The 13,496-nt window shown below is 38.6% G+C and overlaps 1 protein-coding gene across 1 annotated transcript in view; it reads left to right on the top strand.

Moving 5' to 3' along the window:
- The first annotated feature begins 880 nt into the window (after positions 1 to 880).
- cdh12a (cadherin 12, type 2a (N-cadherin 2)) overlaps positions 881 to 13,496 on the top strand; it is a 50,311-nt gene continuing 37,695 nt past the window's right edge. Inside the window, exon 1 of the mRNA XM_026941210.3 lies at positions 881 to 1,986. The gene's annotated coding sequence lies outside the window, so the exon portion shown is untranslated. The remainder of the gene's footprint in view (positions 1,987 to 13,496) is intronic.

Raw genomic sequence — 13,496 nt, 5'->3', positions numbered from 1 at the left:
AAAGTCCATCCCTCTCTGACACTATGCTCAGTAGTGGGTTCAGAGCTCTCAGATCAAAGAGAGAGAGAGAGAGAGAGAGAGAAATAAAGAGAAATAAAAAGAGAAAGTGAGAAAGGGATAGAGAGAACAGAAATAGCGACAGACAGTGAGAGGCAGAGAAGGAAGAATATAGAGATACAGAAAGCAAAGGACAGAAAGATGAAGAGATGGAGAGAAAGGGATAAAGGAAGAGAGAAAATTGGGTGAAAGAAAGAAAAAGAGAGGGAGAGAGAAAGAGAGGAGGATGAGGAGGATAGAGGAAGACACATACAGATGAAGGAAGGGTGAATGAAATCAAGAGGAAGAAAAAAGAAAAGTTACAATTAGCTAGGAAAGAGAGATAGAGAAAAAAGGGAGAGATAGGAGAAAAGAAAGAGTGATAGGCACAAAGAAAGAGAGGTAGACATGTTGAGAAAGGGAGAACAAACAGAGCAAGAAAGGGAGGGAGAGAGAGATAAAGAAAAAGAAGGGGTGAGACACATCAAAAGGAATTGACAGTGAGAGGTGGATAAAAAGAGGGAGTGATAAAGCAGGGAAGGATAGAGAGAGAGAACAGGGAAAACAGGTAGGAGAAAAGAGACAGAGCAACAAAAAAGAGGAAAACAAGGTAGAGGTAGAGAGGAAGTGGTAGAGTTGAGAAAAGAAATAGATGCAGAGGAATTGAGGAAGAGAAGGAGACAGGAAAAGGAGAGAGAAAAGAAGGGTGAGGCACCAAAAGATAGGGAGAGAGAGAGAGAGAAAGAGAGGGAATGAGTAAGAGAAGGAGAAATAGAGGAATAGAGAGAGATAATGAGAGGAGAATAAATGGGAAAAGAATAGAAGCTGGGAAACAGAGAGAGAGAAAGAGAGAGAAAGAGAGAGAAAGAGAGAGGGGGGCAGCAGGAGCAAAAGAGAGTGAGAGGAAATAGTAGAGTGAGAAAGAAAGAGCAGGAAAAAGAGTGGGGGAGAGAGTGTGAAATAAGGAGAGAGACAGAGAGAGAGATAGAGTGAGTGGAAGAGAGGGACTGAGGAAGAGAAGGTGAGACATAGAGAGGTAGAGATAGAGATAATAAGCGACGAATAAATGGGAAGAGAGTGCAGTAGAGGGGAAACCAGCGAGAAAGAGAGAGGGAGATGGAGTGTGAGATGGAGTGAGAGAAAGAGAGGGAGTCAGGGGAAAAAAGAGAGAAACAGAGGAACAGAAAGATAATGAGAGAAAAATAAATAAGAAAAGAGCAGGAGAGAAACAGAGAGAGAGAAAGCCTGAGAGGGGAAAACAGACAGAGAGAGGGGGAGAGAGAGAGAGAGAGAGAGAGAGAGAGAGGGAACAGTAAAGAGTGAGTAAGAGGAGCAGAGGGAGGCGGGACGTGTGTGAAAGCCGCAGCGTGTTTTTCCAGATCGTATCTGCGAGACCTTCGGACACTGATTTACCCGTGACGAGCTCCTGAGGGACGGATACAGGGACGGATAGAGGGATAGATACAGGGATGGAAAAAAAGAGACAGATAGATGGATAGATACAGAGACAGATAAAGAGACAGACACAGGTAGGTTTGGATTCTACTGCTTTTCTTCTTCCACTCAGGAGAAAGAGAATGTCGGTGTCCTGAGTGAAGCGGATCAGATCGTCCCCGTTGCTCACAGACGAGTCACGCTCTGCTTCTGATCAGACACTTTTTCACGTCGGCTCGCTGCTCGCTCTGACGTGAGGTCAGCTGTGACAGATGTGTCCAGGTGTTCGGCGGCGAGTTCTGCAGCTTTTCTGTCCTTTTCTGTCGATGTGACTGCGGAGCCTGAGGGTCAGGACGCTTCACACACCGACACACTGACAGGTTGCAGATTTACCCTGCTGGTGAGGGACCAATCAGAACGCCACGCTGCCGGGAGGAAAGTAAAGCGCCGACCATTTCAGCGTTTTTTCACGGCGCGTCCTGGTGAAGTTCGAGCAAGTCTCCAGAAGCTCGGCTGGTATGTTCGATTTAATATTCAGTTTTTGCAGCTAATCTGATCATCTGAGTGATAGTCAGTTAAATTTAGAGACATAATACAATGTGCATTTTTATGTGATTCTCAATCCATTGCATTAAACATAAACATAAAGCAGGCGGTGATCGAATACCGTAAAATTTTTAGTTGTTTCAGTGAGATACGATGTGATTCTAATTTCATTTCATTTTATTAAAAAATACAGCAGTGTTAGCTTGGAGAAGGAGGCAGCCACGCCTCCATTATTGAGAAGCCACAGAGGCCACACCCCTTTTAATTTGAGTGACAGGCCTCCTTTACTGATACTGAAAGCATAGAGACCACGCCTTCATTGATACTGACAGACAGAGAGACCACGCCTCCTTTACTGAGACTGACAGGCGTTAAGGACATGCTTCCTTCATTGGGGAGGCACAGAAGCCTTCTACATTGAGACTGACAGGCACTGAGGCCACGCCTTCTCTTAACTAGGACTGAAGGCACATATGCCACGCCTTCTCTTAACTAGGACTGAAGGCACATACGCCACGCCTCCTTTACTTTGACTGAAGACACATGGGCCACACCTCTTATACCAGAACTAAAGTGACTGATAGAGACAGAGGCCACACCTCCTTCACAGTGACTGATAGAGACAGAGGCCACACCTCCTTCACAGTGACTGATAGAGACAGAGGCCACACCTCCTTTACATTGACTGATAGAGAGAGGCCACACCTCCTTCACAGTGACTGAATACATGAAACAGAAGAAAGAACCCTTTAGTAACATAAAAAATGCACAGTTCCAGTGTAAATACTGAATATTAATCATCTGTTCCACACAAGCAGGAAAATTAATCTGAACAGCATGAGCTGTTTTTCATTTCTGACGTCTTGACAAGTCATTTGCCGTGTGAGTCAGTAACATACGAGCAAAATCTAACAACTATTACTTACATCACAACTCCACGTGACACTGATGAAACGAAAACACTTAAAGTGTCACTGAACCTGAGTGCTAGATTAAACATCCTGTAGAGCTATGATAAAACTGTAGCAATGGGCGTGGCCTAATATTCTAATGAGTAGCCTGATTGACAGCCTTCTCTCTGAGACACCAGCATATACATATATGCTACATATACCAACGCACTCATTTAGCACAGTAGCTACACTTACTACCTTAGCTTTTTCATGCTAGTTTAGCTTAGGTTAATAGTTTAGCACTCACTTGCTAGGTTAGCCTTTACTCACTAGCTTAAATATTGCTTACTAGGTTAGCTTTGGTTAATATTTTAGCTCTCACATGTTTGTAGGTTAATTTCACTTAGGTATCTTTGGTTAATACATTAGGACTCACTCACTAGGTTCATTTTTTCTCATTAGCTTAGCTTTGCTGACTATGTTTTCTGTTTTATTTTAATTAGCTTACTTGTTGCTTACCAGGTCAGTTTTTGTTTATAAGTTAGTTCTGTCACATCCTAGGATAGCTTTTGCTCACTAGCTTAGCTTTTGCTTGCTAGGTTAGCTTTGGTTGTTCACTAGCTTGCGAGACATTTTAAATAAATGTTCTGTGTGAAGTTGTTGTGATTAGTGAGGGCAGTAGTGTCCCTACAAGTAGCGATGCTATTTCTTTAACTATTGAGCTGATAGAGTTGCTACTTTTCAAATGAACTAGCATGCAAGAAGTGAATATTTTTTAGGTTTTGTATTTGGAGAAATAGCTTTTGTAGCCCCCGGAATATTCCTTGGGTTTTTCTCAAAGGTACTTTATTCCTTAAACTGACATTTAGGGTTAGTGCCAACGTTGACAACATTGTGATGTAATCCTTACAGGTTCCTCTGTAGCTCTTAAAAATCACCGCCATCTAAGACTAATGAGGCATTAAATTAGATTCGGACACAGCCCCGCAATCATCTTTTATCTTCCTGAATCTTCCACCATGGCCAGTTTAGCTCAGTGAGCTTTGCCGTTGCTCACAGTGTCATCATGTCAGCGCGAGCTGAGGAAGCGCCATGGCCAGCGGCTGCCTGTTGAATTTCATGAGAGTGGAGGAGGCATGAAAATAAAAGCGCTGACGACTTCACTGTATTTCTTTTTTTAAGAATCAGTGCAGTGGGGCTGGTTGTTACGGAGAACGTGGAGAACATCCACAGCAGTGAGCTCGAGTTACTAGAATCGTGTGAGGAAAACAATAAATATAGACCTTATTTTGTCAGGCAGCTTGTTATCATCATTATTTGTAATTAGTGGCTTCAGTGTAATTAAGATTCTTCCCATTATCTCAATATCTTCAGTGTTTAATGAGCTACTTGTAGCTACAGTACGCTAACTACATTTTCATCTTCAACGCAAGATTGATTGAGCTTTACCCTAGATTAGCTCCGCCCACTTTACGTCTAAAGCAGAGAAATTGTGGCGACGTTCTTGTACACTGGAAAGTGAACAATTATTCCTCATGTGTATTACAGATTATGGCCATGTATCATGTTGTGCTGTTAGAGGAAAATAATCAACGACAGTGGTGTGATGAGGCGGAGTTACATCCTGAAGCACATCCTGAAGTGTTTTATTCCTCTTATATCACAGTTTCGGGAAGTTAGTCTCTGTTCTCACTTACATTACAGCTGCTAAATACACATTCGATTTGCGTATACTTTATCATGATTTGTAGTAAATTCTCAGAAATTTATACATAATTCATTAATGATTATGGTTAAGTAATGTTTCATTAATGTGTACTGTATTATATAAATTAAGATTATTACTAGATTATTATTATTATCATTATGGATTGACAATAGGCCACGCCCCTTAACAACAGCAATTCAGGAACTTCAGTGCATGCCGAATGTGGGCGGAGTTACGTTTTTAGTAATAAATAAACGTTAAGCATTAAAGCAATGGTTTGAGATTTAGACTTCACACTGAGGTGTGTGTGTGTGTGTGTGTGTGGTAACTCAAATGCTGCTTTGTGAAGGCTAAGGCTGCTCATTTGAGCTTTGTGTGTTCTCATTTTTCTCTATCACGCAACATTTCCACAATTTCATTAAATGAATTCCTTTAGCCTTGTGCAACATTAACACACAACTGGCTTTGTTTCTCACTGCCATTTTTTGACAGTTCTCCTGAGGAACGCTCCCACTGAGAACCATTGTGAACAAGCAAAGCCTTGGCCGTGTGTGTGTGTGTGTGTTTGTGTATGTGGACAATCAAATGCTGCTTTGTGAATACCAAGGCTGTTCATTTGGGCTTTATCTAGAAGATCCACTGATTCTGTGAATACGAGATTAGAGACAGCATCTGAGGCTCAGAGGGAACGGACACACGATGAAACGCACACATGCCTTCATCTGTGTGTTTACACTGGCCTTTGGGAACGGTAAATACAGCACAGAATAAGGACAAAAGAGGAAAGAGAATGAAAATGGACAGGAGTTTAAAGTAAAACACACAATGGTCTGCATTATACAATGTTTTAAAATAGAAATCAGAACGAGTAAATAACAAACCCCAGTGCAGCATGAAGACTTGTGCAGTTCCTGTCATGAATAATACAGGATGATTCTTTGTGAAGATCTGATTATACACATTGCAAATTGTAATATCGGTTGAGGAAAAATCAAACTTATCCCAAATATAGTGGGTTAGTCGAGACATGTTTAGAGTCGTCTTAGCATTTAAATGCTCCTATAGCATTTATTAAAGAATAACACGCTCCAGATGGGAGAAGAATGCACGTTTGGGGGGCGGAGTTGGGGGGTGTGGGTCGGCAGGGTTTGGATCATGTGGCACGAGGCGAAAGCTGACTACCGCTACCCCCTGAAGTGCATTATTTTTGTATAACAGCACAGTCTGGAGTGTGTTATTCTCCTTACACCATTATACCATAATGCCAACGATTACAATGTTTAAGTTATTAATGAACGTTTATAATTAGATTTAATGTTGTGTAACATCCGAGAGACAAGTTTTTTCCTGTTCTTACTTACGTTAAAGGTGCAATAAACAGTCGTTCTTCACCATCCTCTCTCTCTCTCTCTCTCTCTCTCTCTCTCTTTCTCTCTCTCACACACACACACACACAGCAGTGCTATGGTATGAGTTAAAAGCAGTTCCTGTGTTATTGTGCATGTACTGTATATTGTATACGCTGTATATAGTGTAGTATGTTTTTCCCCACTTATCTTTGTCCCTCTTATTATTTTATCTGTCTAGGGTAAATAGTGTAAAAGATGAAATATGAATATATCAACACAAATATAAACACAATACATAGTTAAACAATGCAATGCAATGCAATGGGAATGATACACTAGAAGAGAAGCAGGACGTGCAGATGTGTGCAGAACTTTCCTCACTCTGAGCGTCAGGATGGAGGAAAAGGCGTAGATTAAAAGTGGTGCAGCTTGTCTAGTGAATCTCCCGCCGTGAAGCCAGGACTGGATTTGCCTTTGTAGTCGTGGACGATCCGCACCACCTTGCCATGAGCGCAGCGACTCAAAGCCCTCGCTCTGGGAGTCGGTTTGTCCTTGCTCTTCTTCTTTGCAGAGGTGAAAGCTTTTGAAATGTCATAGTGGGGATTTCTGAGAAGCTGCTTGTCACCTGAGTTAAAGGTGTAGATCTGTGCTTAAGGTCTGGTACCATTAGAGCGAGAGGGTCTTGTTGGGTGTTAGCAGACCTTCTCCGGGGCTCAGTGCTGGAACTTTCCGCCTGCTGGTTAATGATCAGAAACGCTTTTACTGCTACACAGTGTTTTATAGGAAGAACACGGCTTCAGAATGCCTCTGAACACCTTTAAAAGTTAAGAGGATGTTATTGTGTAGAGCCAGTCAACAGTATGAAGGACATCATAAAGAGTTTTACAATAAATAACGCCAACACACATAGAAAATTCCCTGTATGTCCTTCGAACAGCATCAACCAGAGGACGCTATGTTATGAGGACGTTGCTTGTTACCTAGAAATTCTACTAAGAGGGATTGTTGTATTAAAAGATAAGCTTTATTCATCTCAAAAGAAAATTCTCTTACCAGCTTGCTCAAGAATAGAACAAAAAATAACAATATAATACAGATACCTATGGTAATAAATGAAAGATAGAAGTGTTCCTAAAAAGTGTAAATGTGAAAAAATGACTCAGTGGAGTGTAAATAAAATAAAATAATAAATATAAAAAATATTTAACAATGAAAATAGAAGTAGAAGTGTAAACAAAAGTTAAAATATTCTTTAAAATGTTCATGTGCAGAAAAATATTGACTTACAGTGAAGAGTGTAAATAAAATAAACATTTAAATAGAAAATTGAAATAGAGGTGTAAAAAATAAAAATGGAAATAGAATAGAAATATTCTTTAAAAGTGTACATGAGAACAAAGGAAATATTTCACATACAGTGAAAACTGTAAATAAAATGAAAATTAGAAGTGAAAAAATAAAAGTGTGAACAAAATAAAAAAAGAAATGCTTTAAAACCCTTACATGGAGCATCTGCATTCTTATTAAAGTTCAACTCCACCCTGAAACACATATCCATTATGTTTATATTGAAATATATGTGATGTGATTAGTGATTCTGGTGAATTTTTTGGTTGGTGTTCCATTTTCATTATTCCTGTGAGAAGTTAGCGGTTGTGTGTCGTGCTGATCACAGCGGTATTATGATTGCTAGCGCAGTTCTTTAAAAGGAGAAAAAAAAATAAATCAGCAATACAGGATAACGGTCAGGTTTCGCTTTTAGCTCTAAAAACTTCTTTTCTTACTCACTTCTTACTCAACTCATTTCTTACTCAATATTAACATCATATTAATGAGAGATACAATATACTAGTGGAGTAGTGGAGATGCTGAAGCAAACACTGGGCTCAAAGTCCCAGAATGCAATGCAGCTGTAGTAAGCTTTGGAAGCTGATCTGTTTGAGCAGAGTGTACAGATGAGAACGTGAGAGAGAGAATAGATTGAAAGACTAAAGCACCGCTGCATCGCTCTCTTTAGGTAGAGATGAAGCGAGGGATAAATCCCACTGCACTACTGTCAGCACAGCATTGTGGGTAACGTAGGAAACCATAAACCAATGTGAAAACGAGAAAAGAGAAACGTGTCAATGAACAGATCATTCATTATTTTCCTAAAACCATGACACAACGTTTTTATTTCTTTACACAAAACAGTAGAAACCGGGGTAGTGGTGACTCAATGGTTAAGGCTCTGGATTACTGATCAGAACATCAGGGTTCGAGCCCCAGTCCTGCCAAGTTGGCACTGTTGGGCCCTTGAGCACGGCCCTGAACCCTCTCTGCTCCAGGGGCGCTGTATCATGGCTGTCCCTGTGCTCTGACCCCAGCTTCCTAACAAGCTGGGATATGTGAAGAAAAGAATTCCACTGTGCTGTGATGAATATGTAATAAACAAAGGCTTTGGCTGCTTCTTCTACTAGAATAAGGTATTGTTGCTATGTGTATGAAATAAAAACCTTCAACTACAAATGTATATTTATAAAAAGTATCTCTAATACGAGACTATTTTAGGATGTTGATGAAAGAACTGAAGTTTTAATACAGCTTCAGTCGTCTTAATGTTTTTTTCTTTAATGCAAGGTTTAGGAGAGAGTGTGTGTGAGTTTTCATACTGATTTTATTCAGCATTATCTGGTCCTTGGGTTAGTTTTGAATGATCAGTGGGTTGATTATTTCATACAGACCTGGCAACCCTGTAACACAATAAAGAGTGATTGTAGTTTGCAGAAAAATATCATGACACAGTGATAGTTGAGGTGTATATATCTTTTTTTAATTAGCTTCATGTCTAGGTTTGTCCGAGGGATTTTCCTGTCAAGCCAAGGTATTTCATCTATACAGTGTGTGTGTGTGTGTGTGTGTGTGTGTGTATGGGTGGGAAATATTTTATATTCATAGGTACATTCCAACTTTTGACATCTTTTCACTGTGCCAGGAAAGAAAGGAGAGAAAGTCAAAAGCTGAACCAGAGACAGCGGCCAGGGGCAGAGTCCCATTAACAAGCTGTCTGCACAAAACACTGGGAAAAGTGCCGGTACTCTCGAGTGCCTGAATTATAACTTTTAAAAGCTGGGAGAAGTTTAAGAGTTTAAGAAGTTGAGATGATGGATATAGCAGATCAGGAGAAGAAAGGAAGGGAGTGATGAGAGGAAGGAGAGGACAATAAGGAGAGAAGACAGAGGTCACAGGATGGAGAAAAAGGGAAGGAGATTTATTAGGCTTCGTTTTGTTTTAAAGACTTGTAGCTAAAACTGTTTGTCATTGAATACAATTATTCATTAATAAACTCTTCAAACTCTTTAAAATGATTAGTATTATTGTATAAACCATATTATTTTATATACCAGTGAGAAAATATAATAATCAAGGGTTCCTTTTCCTCTCTGTATTAGACATTAATGTATACAAACGCATTATTCAGAATGAACAGATGAATGTTTTCTAAACGGAAATGAATACAGAGACGAATAGGATGCGCACTATTCATTTTTCATTTATTTTTGTTTGGAAAATTTTCCAAGGTTCTACAGGAGACTAGAGCTCTGCGTTGGGATTGAGATCCCACAGGATTCAACAAAACAAACACCATGTTCCTTAACATGAGCATTAACATAGACATGCAGTACTGTGTGATGCTTTTACATTCATTCATTCATTCATCCTTAGTAACTGCCTGGTCAGGGTCCTGGAGGTTTAAGTTCCGCTACTGCTTTATTTATATTTTAGGAAGTAGAACCAACTTAATTCATTAGAAAATATTGCAGGCAAGTACATTGTGCTAAAAATAATGTGAAAACTAATGAGTCATTGTTAAAAAATAATCACATGTAAAAAAAAAATTAATTATGTTAAAAAAAAATCACACATGAAAATAAATGAATCGTGTAAAAGTACATGTGAAAATGAATGAATTCTGTAAAAATCATGTAAAAATATATCAATCCTGTGTAAAAATCAAATGAAAACAAATAAAATGTGTGATAAAAATCACTTGATCCTGTGTATGTGAAAATAAATGAATCATGTGTAAAGAAATCACACATGAAAATAAATGATTCTTGTAGGAATCACATGTGAAAATAAATGATTCTTGTAGGAATCACATGTGAAAATAAATGATTCATGTAGGAATCACATGTGAAAATAAATGATTCATGTAGGAATCACATGTGAAAATAAATGATTTGTGTAGGAATCAGAGAGGAAATAAATGATTCGTGTAGGAATCACATGTGAAAATAAACGATTCGTGAAAAAAAAACTTCGTGTGAAAATGAATGGTGTAAAAATCATGTTAAAAATGAACAGCTCATGAAAGAAATAAAAATCTCTCGACCCTGTGTAAACATCACATGTGAAAATAAATGAATGATTTATAAGCAAAAATAATAGCTGTCTAGTGGGATGATAAAAAGTTGAGACCAATTCTGAAGCGGAGTGATGAAGCTGAGGATGAGGAACTGTCAGAGCCACGATTCACACACCATGCTGACACTGCTGATGTTTCCACATCTGGGGGTTCCAGAGTTTTCCAGTGTTTCCAGAGGCATGTAAACTTCCACTCTGGGATTAAATGTGTCATTGCATTACACTGCTACTCTATATATACTGCCACACAGGGGTTTATAACTTCAACTCTACATTTCATTTGATTTAATGAGGCTTTTAAAACTCCAGTAAATCCACATCTATATTAAACTCCACTCCATAAACCTTCACAGCTCAAACCATAGCTGTCATGTTAGCACCTAGAACGGCACCAGACTATGTTACCCATCAGCCCCTGCACATGATCTCACGTGCACCTGAGAGACGTTTATTTCTAATGGGCACTTGTATTTAAGTTCTGGATTTTGTGGGACTCGTTGTCTAGCATTTGTCTCTTTCTCCTCGGGTTCGTGTGTGTTCTTCATGCTTGCCTGGTTCATGTTCATGCTCATGTTCATGTTCATAGTCTCCTTATTGTTTGTTTTCATCGTGTTAAACTTATTATTAAATCATCTGCACTTGCATCCGCCTCCTCCTGAAAACTCTGAAAATAGCATGTGTATTCTTCCAGTTTTTCTCCACCTCACATTTCCCAAATGAAAGAATTAGAGTATAATGTGTGGTAAATCATATATTCATTGATTGCTGTGATTTTTCTTTTCTCTTCTCTTGTGTTTCTGGGCAAAACAGAACCTCAGAATGGCTTTTCTCTCCCCTGGGCCAAGCCATCTTCCACCCCCACACCGAGATTCTCAGCTCACTGGTCCATGCCAGCATCTGAAATGGCTGGATGGATGTTAACTCCTGTTTTACCCAAACCTCACATAAAATGTGCAGGAATTTTAAGGGTGTAGGAGAAATGTAATTAGGTTTCATACAAATAACATCAGAAAAGTGACAAAAAAAAAGACAAAACTGAAGCTAAATTAATCATGTGGAACAAAAATCAACTTAAAAGTGTAAAAATCACAGAAATGAAATGGGAAATTTAAAAAAATGATTGAAAATCAACGTGAAAGTAGATGAATGATTTTGAAAAATTGCTTATGAAAATAAACGAATCATGTAAAATAATCATGTGAAAATAAATGATCTGTGTTAAAAAATAATGTGAAGATTAAGGGGTCATGTTTAAGGGGTTTTACATAACCACATGTAAAAAAAATAATAATAATAAATGAATTATGTGTAAAAATTACACATGAAAATAAATTAATCGTGTGTAAAGTCACATGTGAAATGAATGAATTCTGTAAAAATCACATTTAAAAATATATTAATCCTGTGTAAAAAGCACATGAAAACAAATGGATTGTGTAGAAAATTCAGTTAAGAAATGAAAGAAATGAATTAGTTAGGAATCATGTGTGAAAATAAACGAATAGTGAAAAACCGTTGTGTGAAAATGAATGTGAAATGTGAAATCACGTGAAAAATGAACAGTTCATGAAAAAAAATCACACAATGCTGTGTAAACATCACATGTGATAATAAATAAATCATTTAAAAAAATCATGTGAAAATAAATGAATCGGGTAAAAAGCATATGCGTAAATTTCACGTGACTCCTCTATAAAAAAACACGTTTGCCTGGTGTGTAAATATAAAACCTACGCAATCAAATCACAATCCTCACGCTGTTCCACTGGGGATTTAATTTTGGATATAAGTATGAAATCTAGTCCTCTTTAGAAGAGCAAATGGAGTGATTTGCTTTTCACCTTGTTGAATTTGACAGCAACACAAGTAAACAGCACATGAAGCGGTGCTTCATGTCACGTGTTAATTAAGTCTCTTAAGAGCTGTTGACAAGCCTGGCTTCGAAAAGGTCAGTGAGCTCTTCAGACAAAGTGCATGTGAGAGCAGGAACGCTTTACTGAATGCGATATGTTTCTTGCTAACAAAAAAGAACAAAACAAAAAGGACTTGAAGGACGACAACATTGACTGTGTCCTTCACTCTGATAGAGCGACGCAGCCGGGTAGCAAATCTACAGCCCCTGAAAATCTGCTAATCGGCGCACAGACCTCGCTGCTGATTGCATACGTTTCTGAACAGCATTTCCTTCCTGCCTGAAACCCTCAGACAGGATCTAATCTCTGCTTCATATTTTCTCAGGCTTCAGGTTTTAGCACATATTTGTAATATGAATCTAAAGTTCATCATTTCCACGTATTCCACGGGACATCAGTATTAAATTATGCTACAGATCTGAGACCAGCGCAGCCCGAATGTGTCTTCCCCGAACGCCGCAAATGACTCACGGTGAAAAATGAGCAACGAGAGGCGAGCGGCCAATATGGCGAAGTGTTAATAATAATGAATAAAGTCATAAAAAGGCAATCTGTTCACACCATCTCGCTGTAGGTTGGAAAATGACTGTCCTAATATCTTCTTCTTACACCACAGTGCTGCTGAATTCTGGATTCTGACTGGTGTTTAATTGCGTGATTGTGACGGGTGATTAATTGTCATTCGCAGGTTTACATTAACACGCACGTTCTAATGTTAGCTTTTCTATAGTAACAACTCATTCGCAGGCAGAAACTCCACATAATTATAAATGGATTAAAAAAGTGTGTATATTTTGTGTAAGTTTTCTCTCAGGAGATATTTATTTAAATTTTTCCGAAATCTTCAGGACAGAGGAATTTACTCTTCACAGTATCTCGGGAATGTTTTTTTTTTTTGTCTTATTAACTTCAAGAGAGAGAATAAAGAGAGGCTGGTGAGGGAACGACTGTTTATAGCTAAGTGAAAACACGAACTTGTTCCACAACATAAAACATAACTATAAACGGATAAGACTTATAATGTGCTGTTCTTTAATTGCGTACACTCAGCGTGCTGTTTATTAGGGCAGAGTCAATAATCACTGCCAATGTTCATAGCATAGGTTAAGGAAGAGCAAACCAGCGTAAATATATCAAAATAATAAAAAATGTGCGAGGGTCTAAACCAGGAAAAACACAACACAGAAATTAAGAGAACAAGGCTTAGACT

Source organism: Pangasianodon hypophthalmus, chromosome 21 (genome assembly GCF_027358585.1).
Source record: "Pangasianodon hypophthalmus isolate fPanHyp1 chromosome 21, fPanHyp1.pri, whole genome shotgun sequence".
Classification (NCBI taxonomy): Eukaryota; Metazoa; Chordata; class Actinopteri; order Siluriformes; family Pangasiidae; genus Pangasianodon; species Pangasianodon hypophthalmus.
This window is presented reverse-complemented; position numbering and strand designations above follow the sequence as displayed.